This window comes from Choloepus didactylus, chromosome 4 (genome assembly GCF_015220235.1).
Source record: "Choloepus didactylus isolate mChoDid1 chromosome 4, mChoDid1.pri, whole genome shotgun sequence".
Classification (NCBI taxonomy): Eukaryota; Metazoa; Chordata; class Mammalia; order Pilosa; family Megalonychidae; genus Choloepus; species Choloepus didactylus.
Window position 1 is genome coordinate 146517385 of NC_051310.1, and position 18130 is coordinate 146535514.

The 18130-nt window shown below is 36.9% G+C and overlaps 1 pseudogene; it reads left to right on the forward strand.

The window, feature by feature from the left end:
- Positions 1-18130, forward strand: part of LOC119532195 — a 184678-nt pseudogene that overhangs the window by 92000 nt on the left and 74548 nt on the right.

Here is an 18130-nt window from a genome sequence, read left to right on the forward strand (position 1 = left end):
GTGAGTACACAGAAACAAAAAACAAGGAATCTGGGCAAAGCACTGGCATTGTCTGTGATCAGCTGTTTCCCAGATGCCAGAGATGGAAGTAGAGCCTGACTTAAGATCTATAGTCAGTTAAGTATCAGTTAAGAATATTTGGGTTCTAGGATACAGAAATCAAATAGATCTCTTTTGAGATGTAGCTTGATCTAGCATTGATGTGACATCATCAAGTGCCATCTCCTGACTGATTCCTCTGGGTTTACGCCATTCTGAAGTAGCCTCCCAGCAGCTGCAACCTCATGCTCATAGAATTTCCAAGTTTTGCCAAGCACAAGTAGAAAAAAGAGACTCTATTTCCCAATTTCCCCAACGAATATACTGGATTACTCAAATTGAACCAGTTTAGATCACATGCCCTATTGCATTCCACTTAATAAGGCCATAGAAATGCAATGTGTTCATTGGTTTAAGCCTGGGTTACATGCCCATCCCTGGATCTAGCTTAAATCCAGGAGCAGAATCACTATCATTGGACATTCAAGACAGTATTAGAAAGGAAGAAGGGGAAAATACTTGCTAGGAAATAAATTAATATATAGCCACCTTTCTCTTGTTATTATTGTAATTTGGATTGTCTGTATTCTGAACCTAACTATGTTTGAGCCAAGTTGTGAGCCAAATTTGAATGAGCAGAATTGGTTTTGAGTGGAAAGAGGGGGAAGGAATTCCCAGAAGTTGCACTGTTGTATGTGAAGGATGGGATAGAGTATATTACTACCATCACCACCATCTCCCAGTCATCCCACCCCCACAAACAAACAAAAGAATCCTCTGTTGGAACAGAGGTTTACCATTAAATACACCTTTTAAATTGAATGTCTAGGAATTTTCTATACCCCTCCCAGAAGAGTGAGGATGTATGTCTATCACCTAACCATTCCCTCACTTAATAAATATTAAGCACCTACTGTATCAGGTACTTTTCTGGATATTGGAAGTACAATGATGAACAAAACACACTGGGTGCCTACTCTCAGTGGGGGATTATAGACAACAAAGAGGTAAACAAATAAAAATGATATTTTTCAACTGTAATAAATAGTATGACTAAAATAAAACAGAATGACTTGAGGTCAGGGAAGTGGAGCGTTTATCTGAAGAGGTAATGTTTGAGCTGAGACTTGATTGACAAGAAGCCAGCCATGCAAAGATCTATGAGAAAAGCATAAAGGCAGTGAAAACAGCAAGCACGAAGGCAAGAAATAGGAATAAATGCAGCACGTTAGAAGAACAGAGGGGAAAACCCAGCAGCTGGAGCGCAGTGAGTGGGGTGGGCAGAGGTGGGTGCAGCCCGAGGGCACACAGGGCCGAGTCTGTGCACAGGTCCTCCATGTCTGTCTCCAAGGGAGTTAGTGTTCAGTCTGCCAAGTGATGAAGCTAAGCTGGAGGTCAACTTCAAATTCCTGCAGTTTTCATTCTCCAACTTTGTGTGCCCAGGGCAGGGACCAAAGTTCTTTAAGCCACTGCAACAGTCCGCAAAGCCCTGACAGTGTTGATGATTCATTCTGTGCAACACTCATTTCTTTACCTTTTGTAGATTTTATATTAAAATATCCTCACTTTTTTCTTAGTTTAGAACCTGTACAAGCTTATAAAATCTAGAATATTTTATATCTTTTTTAACAGCAAAAAACTATCTCATGCATATCATTTTATGTCTTTTTTCCTACTTCCTGGTGTACCGTGGACATTGTTCCATGTCTGTACATGTAGCGTTCTTCATTCTTTTTTTTCATGATTACCTTATTTTTTTTTATTGATGGGAGTACCATAATTCATTTCACCAATTGTCTATTAATGGACATCTAAGAATTTAAGTTCTTTGATGTTGTAAACATTTCTGCAATTCAACATTCTTGTACTGTCTTTGCATTCTTGTGCAACTGTTGATGTAGGGTAAATTCTCCACAATGGACTTGCTGAATGAAAGAGTATGAGAATTACGATAAATATTGCCAGACTGCCCTATGAAAATGTTGTAACATACTCCCATACTTAACCAATACTGGAATCTATCAGTCTTTTTCATCTTTTTAAATCTGGTTGAAAAAACATGTTGCAGAATCATCACAGACTCCTGGATTATTATCCAGATTCCTTGAATATTTTAGCTCCAGGTTCTCTGTCAATTCTTGGTGATTATAATATCCTTCTGAGGTTGCCAGTTCTTCCAATATCTTACCTACTCTTCTCCACTCTCAGACACCAGCTCTCATGGTCATACACGGAAGCTTATCATTACCAATAAAAGCAACTTTTCCATAATCTCATTTCAAGCATCTTGTTCTCTGACTCCCACCCCTTATCTTTCCAGTTCTCTCTCTGTAGTACTCTGATTCCACTGGGATCTATCATTAACCTACCATCTCTTAATGCTTCTTAGCCCCCTATTGGCCTCCCTTTCTTCCTTTGCCTGAATAAAGCTCATGGTCTATCATGATCACTCTGTGTATGTACCTTCAGCTGCCTTGCCCCCTCACCCTCCTTCAATTACACTCACCTGACAAAATTCCAGCCCCAGTTATACCTCCTCTTCACTTGCACCTGGACAGCTAAATATGGCTAAAGGAAAACCACAGTCATGCTGACTTCTTTCACTTTAAGTTTGTGAGCATTTACTAACTGAACACTTAGTTCTAATCTAGTAATTTCATTATAGTCCCTAATCCATTCACTCTGACACTCCTTGATGAACGAGTTCACAGTTTCCCTTCTCATCCCAGACTTTCAATACTTTCCTCTCCTTCTTCACCCTCTGAAGATGCCCTTAATTCACTGAGATAAAGGGAGCAATCAGAGGAAAATTTTCATACTCTCCCCTCTATATTTAATATTCTATCTGCATCTGCCTTCCACCTGTTTCTGCACAAGAACTGTTTGAACACATATCTAAGACCAACTTTGAGACAAGGAAACTTGAAGTCATAAATAGGGTCACTGACTATGGAGTAAATTAATCTTTGCATATGCGGCAGGCAAAGTACAGAGTGCCAGGTTTGCTCTTCAGTGTTCACTGTGTGCTTACATCACAGTGGACATAATCTATCAATTCATGTCATCATAAAAATGGAAGGGACACCATGGATCATTAGGCCTACCCCATTATTTTACAAGTTGAGAGTTAAAGTAGTAAAATGACTTTACCAAGGATGTATGCCTTTCTTTAAAATGGGCAATTAGAGGGAAAATGGCAGTCAACAGAAGGATAGGTTCACAAACATTTTTTCTAGAACATATGAAAAATTAACAAAAAGAAGTAAAAACAAAAAAAAAATGTGTGAATGATGCTAATAACTAGGGAAGGATCAAAATGCATTATCTAAATACAGAACAACTTAAATATATAAGATGGTAGGAATCGATGCAGAATTCCTCTTCTAAAGAGTAATATAGTGAGGGGATAATATATGAAAGAAATTGTTTACAAAAGCACACAAACAACTAACTCCCCAATTTTGTCCTCAATTTGGAGGAAAACAAATTGGGAGTAGAAATAGGGCAAATAAAAAGATGTTGACTGTACCATTTGGGAGCACCTGTCCCTCACCTTTTCACTTCAGTCACCTGAAGCCCTAGGTGGAAGGGCTACCAAGCCTGACCATTTCTCTCCAGTAAGAGAGAAGGAGAATAAAGGGGAATAATTTTCACGGAGCAATAGGTTTGATCAGGAATAGCAAGCAGTAGCCAACAAAATCAGAGTAAGAAGGTGGGGAAGAAATGTGTGGTCAAGATATGCAAACCACGCAGGAAAATATCTGGGTTACCATGAAGTGGGGAAACGAAGTGAAGCCCAGAGTACCAAACACCCCCAACTCTATGGATACATTGGTAGAATGAAGGAGGCACTATCAGAAACAGAATTCCCTGACCCTTCCTCCTGTTCTCTCTGACAGCTGTAAGACAAAACAAATAATACTAAAGATTGGCATATGCCCACTATGTATATTCTAACAGAGAATTTACTTAGCGCCTAGGCATTCAGGAAAGAAAATCAAGAGATATGCCCACTACTTTTTCACAGAGAGAGGCATGGAAATGAGACCTATCAAGTAAATTTTGCTCACACCAGAAAGAAAATAAAGGAAACAAATAATCAGAACATGCAAAATTCAGGTACAGATTATGATACTTTGGAAGAAAATGCATTTCAAAAAGTGATATAAAATTTTTGCAACTGCTTTGCAGTCTTGTGAAAAGGGAACTTGAATTTTATGAAATAAGATCAAATATGAGAATAGAACAAGGAATAAGATGAAAAGGAAGGTGGCAGACCTGAAGAAAGAAATTAAGATGAAAATAAGAAAATAATACCACAAGAAAAAAAATGTACATGTATTAGAAGCAGCAGTGTAGAAAACTCATACAGTGATAGAGGACAGGTTTGAGAAAACTCACCAAAAATAAGAGGTCGTAAAAAGTCAAACATTTAAAAGTACCCAAGTAGATGAAAACAAAGGAAAGTTAACATATGGTTATTATATGCTGAAAAAAGAAATCAGAAAAAATGAAACCCACAAAAATTCAAAGAAAATTCTCCGGGAGTGAAAAAAGACCTGAATCTATAGATCAAAAAGTTCAATTTGTTTCATACTTGAAAAGAAGGGCCAATATCAAGAAATATCTTTAAGTTATTAAATTTCAAGAATAAAGCATTTAGAAAATAGCAGATCACTTGGGGTGGGGGGCTTATGGGCTCAGATTTTTTCATACAGATGTGAAGACAATGGAACATTTGTCTGTAGAATTTTCCATTTAAAACGGTATGTGTCAGCCAAATTGATACCCATGAGGAAAAAAATGATATTCTGAAATGTATAATGACTCAATAAATGCACACTCAGATATGATTTCTCAAAATTGTACTTAAGATACAACCCAGAATTTCATATCCAACAATATGATAGTTTGGATTCTAAGGTTATCGGTTTTAGCAAATAAAATTCCAGGATGCCCAGTGTTCTAGTTTGCTAATGCTGCTGGAATGCAAAACACCAGAAATGGATTGGCTTTTATAAATGGGGTTAATTTGGTTACAAAGTTACAGTCTTAAGACCATAAGGTGTTCAAGGTAAGTCATAAACAATCGGGTACCTTCACTGGAGGATGGCCAATGGTGTCTGGAAAACCTCTGTTAGCTGGGAAGGCACGTGGCTGGCGTCTGCTCCAAGTTCTGGTTTCAAAGTGACTTTCTCCCTGGACGTTCCTCTCTAGGCTTCAGCTTCTCTCCAAAATGTCACTCTTAGTTGCTTTTGGGGCATTTTTCATCTCATAGCTTCTCTGAAGCAAAAGTCTGCTTTCAACGGCCATCTTCAGTCTCTCATCTGCAGCTCCTTTCTCAGGTCCTGTGCATTCTTCAGTGTCCCTCTTGGCTGTAGCAAGCTCGCTCCTTCTGTCTGAGCTTATCTAGTGCTCTAGTAAACTAATCAAGGCCCATGCTGAATGGGCGGGGCCACAGCTCCATGGAAATTATCCAATGAAAGATCTCACCCACAGTTGAGTGATCATGTGTCCACGGAAACAATGGAAAGTCTCCAACCCAATCAACACCAATACATTTCCTGCCCACACAAGACTGCATCAAAGATAATGGCATTTTGGGGGACATAATACGTCCAAACCAGCACACCCAGTTAAATTTAAATTTCAGGTAAACAAGGAATAATCTTTTAATATACGTATGACCCATGCAATATTTGGGATATACTTGGGCTAAAAGAGTATTCCTTGTTTATCTGAAATCCACATTTAACTGAGCATCCTGTATTTCCAGCAACCCTAGGTAGTCTGAAGGACATATCAAAATACACATCTAGAAATGCTGGATAAAAAGACAGACAGGATCATCTTTTATGTGTGATCAGTTTCAAAGAAAGCAAAAGAAATCTCAGGATCAACAAATGGAAAGGAAGTTGGTAAACAGAAGCTGAAACTGTGGAAATGATTTGCTAATCATGGTAACCAAAATGCTTGTGTTTGAATGGCAATTAGGAATAGAAAACAAAGCCTTGAAGCTGGCATAAGGTAGAGAGTGGGATCTGAGGCCACTATACAGGAAGCCAGGACTCTTGAAGCACTATAATCTCGGTGAAAGGATGGACTAAGAAAGTAGGCTTACAAGCAAAAGGAGACATCAAGAAACTTGTCTGTCTTGGTTTGGGCCCTGGGTAAAAAACAAAACATAATCCCCTGGGAATTCAAACACACAGGTTTTCCCTCATACAAAGTTGGAGTTGAAGTTTCATAATCAGGGTGGTCCAGGAAACCCTAGTAGATAAATTAATTTCAAATAATCACAAATTGGTAATAACTTGGCATTGTGGTGCACCTGGAAGAATCAAACACAAATTTTCTCTGAAAAAATGTACATTTAACCCAGATATTACAAGAGTTACACAGATAAAGCCATGCCAAACATTAGTTCACTGTCCAAAATAATAACGTACATCAAACAAGGCACTACAAAGAGTCATCAGATCAACAAACAAAAATACAGAGTAAGAACCCCAGGAACTTAATATATTAGAATTGTTGGATACATAATTTGAAGAGTGTGAAAAAATGGAAGACTATTTAAAAGTGTGCAGAGTTTTTTAATAGGACATTTAGAAATGAAAACCATAATCATTAAAATTTAAAATTCTGGGAATGGATTAAACAGAAGATTAAACAAGCAGAAAGAGAATGAATTAACTGGAAAATAGAGCTGAAATAATTATCCAGAATGCATCACAGCAAGACAAAATAATGGACAATACAAGAGAGAAATATGAAAGATAGAAAGAGGGATCTAAAATATGTCCAGTTTCACTCTGCAAGAAGGAAATAGGAAGAATGGGGTAAAATCAGTATTCAGAGAGATAATGAGTGAGGATGTTCCAGAATTGAAGAAAGACTTCTCAAGCAGAACAAATGAAAAGAAAGTTATTTGTTCCAGTTTGCTAATGCTGCCATTTTGCAAAACACCAGAAATGGATTGGATTTTATAAAGGGGGTTTATTTGGTTACAAAGTTACAGTCTGAAGGCCATAAAGCATCCAAAGTAAGGCATCAACAACAGGGTACCTTCACTGAAGGATGGCCATTGGCCTCCGGAAAACCTCTGTTAGCTGGGAAGGCACGTGACTGGCTTCTGCTTCCTCCCAGGTTCCGTTTCAAAATGACGTTCTCCAAAATGATGTTCTTGGGGCGTTTTGTCCTCTCAGCTGCGATTCCTCTTCAAAATGTCACTCTCAGTTGCTCAGAGGTCCCTTTGTTTGTGAGCTTTTTTATAGGACTCCAGTGAACTAATCAAGACCCACCCTGAATGGGCAGGGCCACATTTCCATGGAAACACTCATCAACAGGTCACACCCTAATCAAAAGTGTCACTCACAGTTGGGTGGGTCACATCTCCATGGAAGCAATCAGAAAGTTCCAACCTAATCAACACTAATACCTCTGCCCCTACAAGATTGCATTAAAGAATATGGCTTTTTTCTGGAGGACATAATATATATAAACCGGCACACTATTCTTGGACATATGATGTTTTAAAGCTAGAAACAAAGATAATGAGATCTTAAGATCTCAAGATAATGAGTTCTCTGCTGATGAAACTGTACATTGATCAACCTTTCCAAAGGACAGCTTAACAGTATCAGGAACAAAAGGGAGACATTAATGGAAAGACTGGTAAATCTGAATGAAGTCTGGAGGTTAGTTACTAGCAACATATAGTGTTGGTATCTTAGTTTTGACAAATGTACCATGAAGGTGAGGGATGAGACTGCGTAAGGGATATACAGGAAATCTCTGTATTATTTTTGCAACTTTTCTTTAAATCTAAAATTCTTCCAATTTTTAAAATTAATTCTTTAAAAGTAAACTGTAGCAGTCAAAATCTTTAAAAAATCATTATGATCAAATCAATGTGATATAGCAAGTATAGTAAACTGTTAATGGTGGTGGTGTATATGGCTGTTCACTGTAAAATTCTTTGTTCTGTTTGAAATTTTTCATAATAAATGTGGGAAAGAAGTCACTGTGGGTAATTTTAGAAGAAAGCTTAGCATAGTGAGGTCTAAATGAACCTGTGGGATTTAATTCTGCCTCCATTATGGATTTTTTAAATGATTCTGTACAAAATGTGTAACTTGATTTAATTACCTGAATTGCTAGTCTAAATTATGAAACCCAATCCATCCTGCCTTTAGAAACCAGGGTCTATATAAAATTGCCTTATTGTTTGAGAAATACAACTGAATATTAGCTCTGTTTTATTCATCAGCAGACGAATGTTAGCACAATTACTTTTTAAAACAATACTGATGATATGGTAATAGTCAGAAGAGCTACGTTGTGGACTTGATCAGTGTTCTGGTTATGACTTAGCACTGTTTATTTACCATCCAAAAACACTTTATTACTCGCTACAACATGACAATAACTCCAGTTTTGATAGGTGCATATTTCTCATTATAAATCTAAATACACAGAGTTTGTTTGCTCTGTTTTCAGTCACTACACTGTGTTAGACTGGTATATTAAAAATAATATGATATATTTGCATATTTATCTGTATTAAAAGCCTCAGAAACAGTTATTGCTTTCTGCAGCTGTTGCTTTTTAAGTATTTCTTAAAGGAACCGTATCGCCTCTCCTATATAAAATATGTACATTTTCAAATGTATCATCTGAGCCAAGAGAGTTGCAAAGCTTTAAACAGGAAAACTTGTTCTCGGAGGAGAGGAATTTTAAAGGCAAAGAATTGTAAAATTTTAGTCATTGTGTCCAAATGATAAATTTTTAACCTAAAATGATAAACTTGTTCCTTTGCCAACTCAGACATCATACATTGTAAGCAGAAAGCAATTCTGGAAGATCCTACAAATTATGGCTGTATTTCAGGATAGAGACTGTTTACCTTGTCTACAGAGCACATAAAGGGGTTCTGCTTTATATTGATCAAGTTACAGAAAAAAAAGACTCCTTACTTAAAAATGACAATTTCTGTTATGATGTAAAAAATTTTAATAGTGTTTTCCATATTTTATGAAGAGCAGTAGTAACATCTTGAGAAGCCCTGAGAATGCTAACTACTATTATCTTTGCATAGTATATTTTAGATTGCTGAAAGATCCAAATTGTAAAACAATTCCATTACATTTCATTATTCTCTCTAGAATTTTAATATGGACTCCTTTAGTTTTAAGAAACCATATTTTTTTCAACTCTAGAATCGTATCACTTTTATGTAATTCATATGCAGATTAGAAGTTCTCATTTTAATATCTAAATTACTAAATTAATGAATTAGTATCTGAAAAAATTAAATTATTATTTATTTGTTGAAAAAACCTTCTAAACATACTTGAATCAAAGATTGCATGTTTCAAGGTTGACTTTCACTACCCTAACTAAATAAGGGTGTCCTAAGAAGAGAGGATTTTCATATATTAAGTTAAAATTTTGCCACTTTGCAGCTCTAATCCTGTTAGAAAAGATGATTTCTGTATAACTTAATCAGCAAGAGGTCTTTATTGCCTTAAGTATTAATTGATTAGGTTCTCATTAAGGTCAAAGGTACACTTGGCTGATCAGAGACAGCCAATTAGCACATTGTCCATGGTGCTTACTTACATTGACTGAACATAATGGTAGTTATTTGACTGTCAAGTCAGGTCACTGAATCTTTTGTGCACTTTGCCCTCCAAAAGGGCAATAGTCATTCAGACACCAGAATGCATTCATAACAAAGATTTAGTTTATTACTTATCGACTTAAATCACTCTTAGAAACAGGTGTTTCATTCTCTTTGGACAAATGGTGTATCATTCCTTTGTGAAATACTTGAGGTCAGGTTGAAATCCCTTGAATGATTGTGTCTAAGGATTTTTGTTCAGCAAGCAGCTTGTACTTGAAACTCTAAATAGCTTTTTAAAGAGCAGACTGAACCAATGACTATATCTCTTTGCAGTATAGACTTTTCTCCTGCTAAGTGACTTTGCTATAATTGCAGTGAGCTGGAACAAGGTGGGGACACAGGTGCTGAAATGCCTCTGGGGCTTCAGTCTCAAAGTTGAGGGTTAGAATCACATTTGATCCCACCATAATGAGGACATTGGTTTGCCTTTTAAATACACTATTGCTGACATGGGAGATTGGATTTTTGCTCTAGAACAAAAGGAAAATAAAAATTCAAAGTTTATTTATAAACCAGTAATCTAAAATTTCTGCCTATTATCCCAATAGCTTTTATCATCATAAAGCATTACACCTGTATTTGTAGGATGGTAATAAACTAGTTACATTTGTTAGCATTTCATTTTTTTTTCCTTTTTTATCATATTTTTATTGTAGGATATAACATATATACATAGAGGTGATAACTTTCCAAGTTAAATTTAACAAGTAGTTAGACAACAAATTTCAAAGAATATTATGGGTTACAGTTCCACAGTTTCAGTTATTTTTTCTATTTATCCTCTCCTACTTGAATTTAACATCATTCTCTCTTGTATTTTCTATTATCAATTCAAATAACACTGATGATTCCATTAGTTAGATTGTAAGGAGAAAATACTTTTATTTAGCACATCACTTTTACAAGTAAAGTGTGCCTTTAGATCAAACTAGAAGCCAAGAGTCAGCCTAGATTCCTTTCTTTTTTCACACATCTCCCCACCTCCCAGATATGCATCCCATCAAGCATCACATTCCATCAGTTCTGCTTTCTGAATATCATCAGTAGATACAAATGCTCTCCACTCAATTAGAGTTGTTATTCTAACCCCCTTTATCAACCACATTTTGTTCTATAGCAACAGCTGCAGTTGCCTTGCCTACCTCTTACCTATTCTCTCTGGTTTTGTGATCATCTGGAAAATCCATGCCAGCAAGGATTGCCTACTTTTATTTTAATCTTTTGGTTTATACAAAGAAATTCATAACTTGATTGGCAGTAGAAGGATATTCCATTTTTTTCCCCTGTTTTTTACAGTGTTTCCCATGACTTTTAGTATTTGCTCTTGGCAGAACTCCCCCCTTATCATTCATAGTGTTGCTTTTGAAGTATTTATTGAGCACCTACTACATGCCAGGTTCTATACATCCTTCACAGAACTTACATGCAAGCAGGAGGAGACAAAAATACAGTATAAGGGAGATTGAGAATGGGGGTGGTGATATAGGAGAGAAGTCGGAATTAAATAGGGTAGTCATGGAAGGGCTCATTGAGAAGGTGTCATTTGAGCAAAGACCTGACAGGAGGTGGAGGATTTAGCCAAACAGATTACTGGGGTAGGACAACCCAGGAAACTGCCAGTGGAAATGTGCTAAAATGGGAGTGTTTGAGTCTTGTCCAAGAAATAGCAGGGAGACTAGTGTGGCTGGAGCAAAGTGAACCTGCAAGACAGTAGCATAAGGTAAGTCAGAGAGTAAGGGGAGAGGGCCAGGGATTGTACCAGGCTGTGCTGGTTTGAATCTGTTATATACCCCAAAAAAGACTATGTTCTTTTTATCCACTCTTGTGGGGGCAGACCTATTGTGGGTGGGATCTTTTGATTAGGTTGTTTCCATGGAGAAGTGATCCACCCAATTGTGGGTGGGACCTTTTGATTAGATTATTTTCATGGAGATGTGGCCCTGCCCATTCAAGGTAGGTTTTAATTAGCTCTCAAGGTGAGACCTTAAGAAAGCTCTGGGAGAGAGAGAGAGAGAGAGAGAGAGAGAGAGAGCTCAGAGCTGACACAGACCCAGATGCTTGAAAATGCAGACAGAAGATGTTTGGAGATGCTAAGTTAAGAGATGATGCCCAGAGTTTGCCTTAGAGAAGCTAAGTAAGAACCCGCAGACACTTAGAGAGAAAGCCACTGGAATCAGAAACTGAAAGCAATGCAACCCAGGAGCAAAGGACCAGCAGACACCAGCCACATACCTTCCCAGCTGACAGAGGTGTTCTGGACACTATCGGCCTTTCTTCAATGAAGGTATCCTCTTGTTGATGCCTTAGTTTGGACACTTTTATGGCCTTAAAACTGTAAATGTGTAACCTAACAAATCCCCTTTATAAAAGCCAGTCCATTTCTGGTATATTGCATTCTGGCAACTCGAGCAAACTGAAACATAGGCCTTGTAGGCCATGGAAGGAGGTTGACCCTTACTCTGTATACAATGGGGATCCAGGAGGGTTTGAGCAGAGGACTGACCTGATCTGACTTACGTGTTAAAAGGATCACTTGGGCATTGTATTGAGCAAAGACTAACAAGGGTAGAAGCAGATGGACAAATTAAGGAGTTATTTCAGTAATCCACATGAAAAAGGAGAGTATCTTGGATCAGAGTGGTAGCACTGAACTTGGTGAGAAGTGGTTGGATTCTGGATATATTTTGAAGGTAGAACTGGTTGGAATCCCTAGCAGGGAAAAAGAAAGAAAATATTCAAAGATTCCAAGATTTGGGGCCTGAGCAACGGTAAAACATAAGGATATAAACTGTTGTTCTCCTAAAGCATGTATGTCAATTCTTCTTATAAAACTGTTTAAACCTCTCTTTAATCCTGTGATACTTAGAAAGTGAAAACCCAAACAGTCCTAATAGCCCTATGACTGCTCTTGGTAAATGCACAGTAGCCCTATGAATGTCCTTGGTAAAATTGGTTTACAACCTGTTACTGAACCACATCTAGTATTTCTGGATATCATAGCATCAATTTGGGGATCCTTGGGACTCACAGAAGAAAAAGAAGACATGCCCCTTCTCTTCTTTGAGCTAATCATCTGCCTCACCTTCAGTGGTTCAAGGCTTCAGCTGGGTTTGGCGCTTAACTGAGGGCCTGAATGTGGGGGTGGGTGCTTGAACCTAACCTTGGATCTCTGTGGGGCATAAATGGTGGTCCAGGGGAGACATTCCAGGTGAGATGGCTTTAGGGAAATGGGGCCCAGTATAAAATATTAAGTCTCAAGTCTAGGGCTCAGACTAACACTAAGAATGAATAAAAAAAAAAAAAAAAAAAAATCCTAGACTTCTTGTATATTTTTCCCGCTAATTCAGAAGACATTCTCATATCTCTATTTCCAAAGTTAGGAAAAGCCTCACTATATCCCTCAAGTACTAACCATCGAGTCTAGTGGAGAGGGGAGAGAAGATTAGTACATATAAAGAAAAATATAAATAAATGTAAAAAGCACAAAAATGTGTGGTTTAACAAAAATTCATATACACAATAAGTTGTCTTTACTGTGGTTCTTCTTTATTTATATTCTTGTTTTGCTCATACTAGGTAACTACTATTAACAGCATCTCATTTGATAATTACAAATTTGTTGACTTATCTTTTTTTTCTAGATTTGTTGAATACAAAGAAAAGCTTTGCAATACAAATACTTGATCATTTCTCCTGCCCCCAAGCAGGTTTAGAAAATGGCAAACCTTGAATCACTGTCAGAATCATCCAATTTAAGGAAAGTGTATGAATCCCAGATCTAATCCTCAAGGAGATAAAAGAATAGCTGAACATGAAATACAGACTGTGGGCAACTTTAATTCTTTCCTAAATCAGTTTTCATGAAATATTTTAATTTCTTTGAGTAAAGTTAATTAATTTCTCTAATAATTGATGCATCCATTATTAAAATTCAATTCAAAAACATATTCAGGTCAAATATAAATTATTTTGTTGTTACTTTTAATTTTGGATAATCCTTTTCTCTGTTCTTTGACATTAGAATACATTGCAATTACTGAAGTCCAAAGAGTTACAAAGGACTGTTTAATCATTTGTGCTAGATGTGAAGATCATAGGAGACTACAAAAACTAGTATGTTAAAGGGGTAAAATTTCTGAGGCCACATGGGGCAAGTTTAGAAACGCTTTAAGGAGAAAGTACAATATTCAATTTTAGAAGAAAAGGAAGGAGAGATAACATGGTTTGGCAGTGGCTTAGGCTCTTACTACAAAGAATACTATTCCAACTGTCTTCATAATTGAACCTGTTAATATCCTTTGCCCTTTAGCAGAAAATTATATTTCCTGTATCTCTATGGGTACATTTCTCTGAGACTAAGCAACTATTTGTAAAAGGGGAATTAAATTGAAGAGGGATCATATTCTTTTAAGTGACCTTTCCCCTGCCCCATGAATCAAAGCCTAAGTCAGCCCCAGGCACTCAGACCGAACTTGGCTTAAATTTCTTTTACTCCAAGGCAAGAACCCATACTCCTGGATCAAATATATTGGAATCTTGCTCCTCCATCCAGTCAAGTTGATTGCTAACAAAATTCTTATTGTTTTTCCCTCCATTTGTCTGTAAAAAGAGTTTTCATTTTAAATTCTTCCCATTTAAAACAGAGGGAAAAGGTTAAAAAGAAAGGGAACCTACACTTAAAAAAAAAAAAAAAAAAAAGTTGTCCACAATTTCCCACTGAATTGGAGCCAAAAGCTCTGCCAATTTTGCTCTCATATCTCCGAGTTGTAGCCTGACCCTTCATATGACCAGTGGAGCTTGTTGCACAAGATCTATCTGGGCGCCTTTCTACAAGTGCTATCTTTGTCCATATTTCAAAACACTCACAGATATTTTATCATTAATTAGTATTCATATTATGTCTCAAACAATCTGTTCAAGAATAGGGGAAGTGAACTAGTTGAACAGCTCTTCTGTTTGTCTGGTAATTAACATGGATGATGTCTGTAGAGCCAAAGGCCATATCAGGGGTGGAGGTGGACAAATTTTGGGCAGGTAACTCCTGGAACATTTAGAAGCTTACCTATTTTGGAGGCTGGGCTTCTCCAGAAAATTGCACTTGGCAAACAGGGTGGGGAGACACAGACCTCTTTAAAAATAGACTCATGCCTCTTTGATTCACAGCATCCTGGATTTGCTTTTCATCATGTTAACATGCCACTTGGGAGCTGGCTGGACTCCCTTGTTCAGTGACATATATTTCATAGTGTTTTTTTCTTTTTAAACCATTTGTTCTTTCAACCACAACATGCTTTGCATTTCTCTTTCAAATTTGAGGGTGTATATATAGATTGATCAAAACAATATTTTTAACATTCCAAACAATTTAGAAAGATAGTGGATGGGTGTCAGTTAATCTATTATGTTCCTCTCTTCCTCCTCCCCCTCTTCAGCTGCTAATCTTAGAACTTGTGTGCCAAATTGTGTAAGATATTCTTCCAGTAGCTACATGTGTGACTCTTTTGTGAGCTCTACAGACAGTTATGAGGACAGATTTGGAGTTGCATATGGGACTGTCACATGGTTTGATTGCCTTGTCTTCCAGGCACTGCAGTTTCTTTTCACTGAGCTTTAATACTGAGGAATTTTAAGTGGTGTTAAAAGTTCAGCAAAGTCTCTATTAAGGAATTTACACATCCCAGGAATGGGGAGAAAAACATTTTTTACTCACCTCCTCTCTGTATTTGGCATTTTATTTATACTGAACAGTTTGTATGCTTATCTTTCCAATAGTGGGAAAAAAAAAAAAAAACAGAAGAGAATTAAGAGACTTTATTATCCTCCTTGCTCTTTTGGAGCAAGATCTAGTAGATGCCTCAATAGAAAACGGAAACAGATGCTTTGTAAAAAGGTCTCATTATATCTCATGTCCAATTATAGAGGCTGATATGCAGAAAACTATGATCTATCTACTGTTAAGAACCAAAAAACCTATCTTTAGTCTCTGAAATGAATAAGGTGCAAATTCATTTTCAACTCTACAGCCACACAGCACATATTGAGGTAATTCTTGCAGGACCCAAAGCCCATGGCTCCTCATCCTGCTGACCCACAGGGCTACCCTTGAGGGACACCAAGTTGTAAAGTTTCTAACTAAGAAAAATATATTTTTCCTAATTTTATTTCAAAAGTTTCTCAAGAATAAATAATCTCCTAGTGACATCTGTGTCCAATGAATTAGGGCATATGTTATGGTATTGTAAAAGTGTTAACCACATATACTGAGAGCTAATTCTGGTAAGGTCCAGTGTGTATGGCTATTTATCCTTGTATTAATTTTACCCTATAAAACAAATACAGTGGTTAAGTTTTCAAAGCTACAGTTTTATTGGGTCCATGAATAAATTCAGTCACCTTTGCTGCTCTGGGGGCTATGTCTTGATTCAGAATTAACAATTCTACCATTTATTGATTGCCTACTCTGAGTCTAAACTCTATATAATAGATGTTTTATGTACATTATTTCTATACTCAGAATTACCCACCAAAGCAAGTATTATCTCCATTTTTCCAGCTGAATAAGAACTTGAGAAATAACTTGAATGAAGAGAGAAGTATCTTTTCTTATCTCGGACCTTAATTTCCTTTTCCTGTTTTAAGTTGGAGAAGTCATGTACCTTGCTGGGCAAATTGCACTAATACCTTGTACAATGAAGCTTGTGAGTGGTGGAATACAAACAGAAGCTGCCGTGTCCTTACACTACACCCTGAAAATCCTGGAAACTACACATAGGGACACTGGACTTCACCACATCCTAATGGCTCACTGTTACGTAATCAGCAGCAAGTTCATTGAGACTGCTCAGGCTACCTGGCAGAAGAACTTAAGGACACATAAAAAGGTACGTATAGTATCCATTTTATTTCTAGTCTGCAAAAGAACAATTTATGAAAAGGTTTTCTTCAGGCAATATCAAGCCTTTCTCAGTGCATTTCATAGGGGTTTGAACTGAATCTGGTATAATAAGGTTTGATTGAGCTGTTATGTTCTGCCTCATAAGTGGCTGTGCACAATTGAGAAAGAAAATTGCTTAATAGAAAGTTATAGTCATCACTAACTTTATCTTAATTCCCCAAAGCAATAAGTTAAGAATTCTTTAAGAGCAGCTTATAGCGCTTACAAAAATGTTGAAAAATACTCTGTTTAGAAACATTTCTACCCATATGTCACACTGTACTTTCTGGGAATGGGAGGAGGGTGGTTATCTTTCTGATATTTTGTTCACTTGGGGTAGGTTTTATCTTATTTCTGCAAAGGTATTTGAAATGGCCCTAATCTGTCCATTCTTCTCAAATGTTTGACCGTTTCTAGTTTTCAGCATGAGATCTAATCCTGGTTTTGGGTTGTGACCCTTAAAGCTCCCACAGACATCTAAAGTAATTTCTTAAATATATTGAATTTAGACCACACCATTATTTAAACTACTGTATCATCAGAAAGTAATATAATTTTAAGGAAATAATAGAGTAAACTGATCATTGGAATTTATCCCAGGAAAAACTTACTGGGATCTGTTCTTTGTTGACTTTAAAAGCTATATTGGCAATAAAATTATTATTTGCAAATGATATTATCTACCTAGTAAACCCATGAGACTCATGTGAACAACCAATAAAACTAATAAAAGTTATTAAGATTGCTAGATAGAAAGGAAATATGCAAAAATCCTTTAACTTCTAAACATCAGCAGTAGCCATTAGAAAAAAAAAAGGAAAAATGATTCCATGCACAGTAACATCAAAAACTGTAAGAAATTTCAGTCCTGTGTAAAGAAAATCAAAACTCTTTATTGCAGAAAGAAACTTTAAACAACGGGAAAGATTAGAATGAAGTCTCATAGGGAATGAGCTTAACACAGTAATTCTAAAGCAGGTATGGAAGAATAAAGCAGGCAAAAACAGCTGGAAATTTTTGTCGGAAAAAGAAAAAGAAGAAGGAAATCTTACATGGCAGATATAAAAATATGTTGTCAAGATACAATTAAAATCATGTGGCATTGGCACAATAACAGGTAATAGTAGCTAAAAATTGAAATTTCTCATAAGTTATGTGCTTTCAAGTTTGTGGAGGTGTTAGTGAGTCTTTTGATCAAACGGGAACACAGAGGTCACAGCTGCTTGTTTCTGATTTGGCCATCCATGCTTTGGAGATACTTTGTTTTCCATGAAAAACCCTTCTCATTGCTGCATCTGCTAACAAGGTGGAGTTTACAAGCTGTAGGCACTATCTGCCTCTTACCTTGGTTATGGTAATTGCAGTTTACTTCGGTTATGACACTTGTAATCTAGAAGGATCTAAGGCCTGCATGTCTGAGAGCCTTTGCTCTCCCAGTGACTCCTGGGGTCTGTAGAATTCTTGTGAAA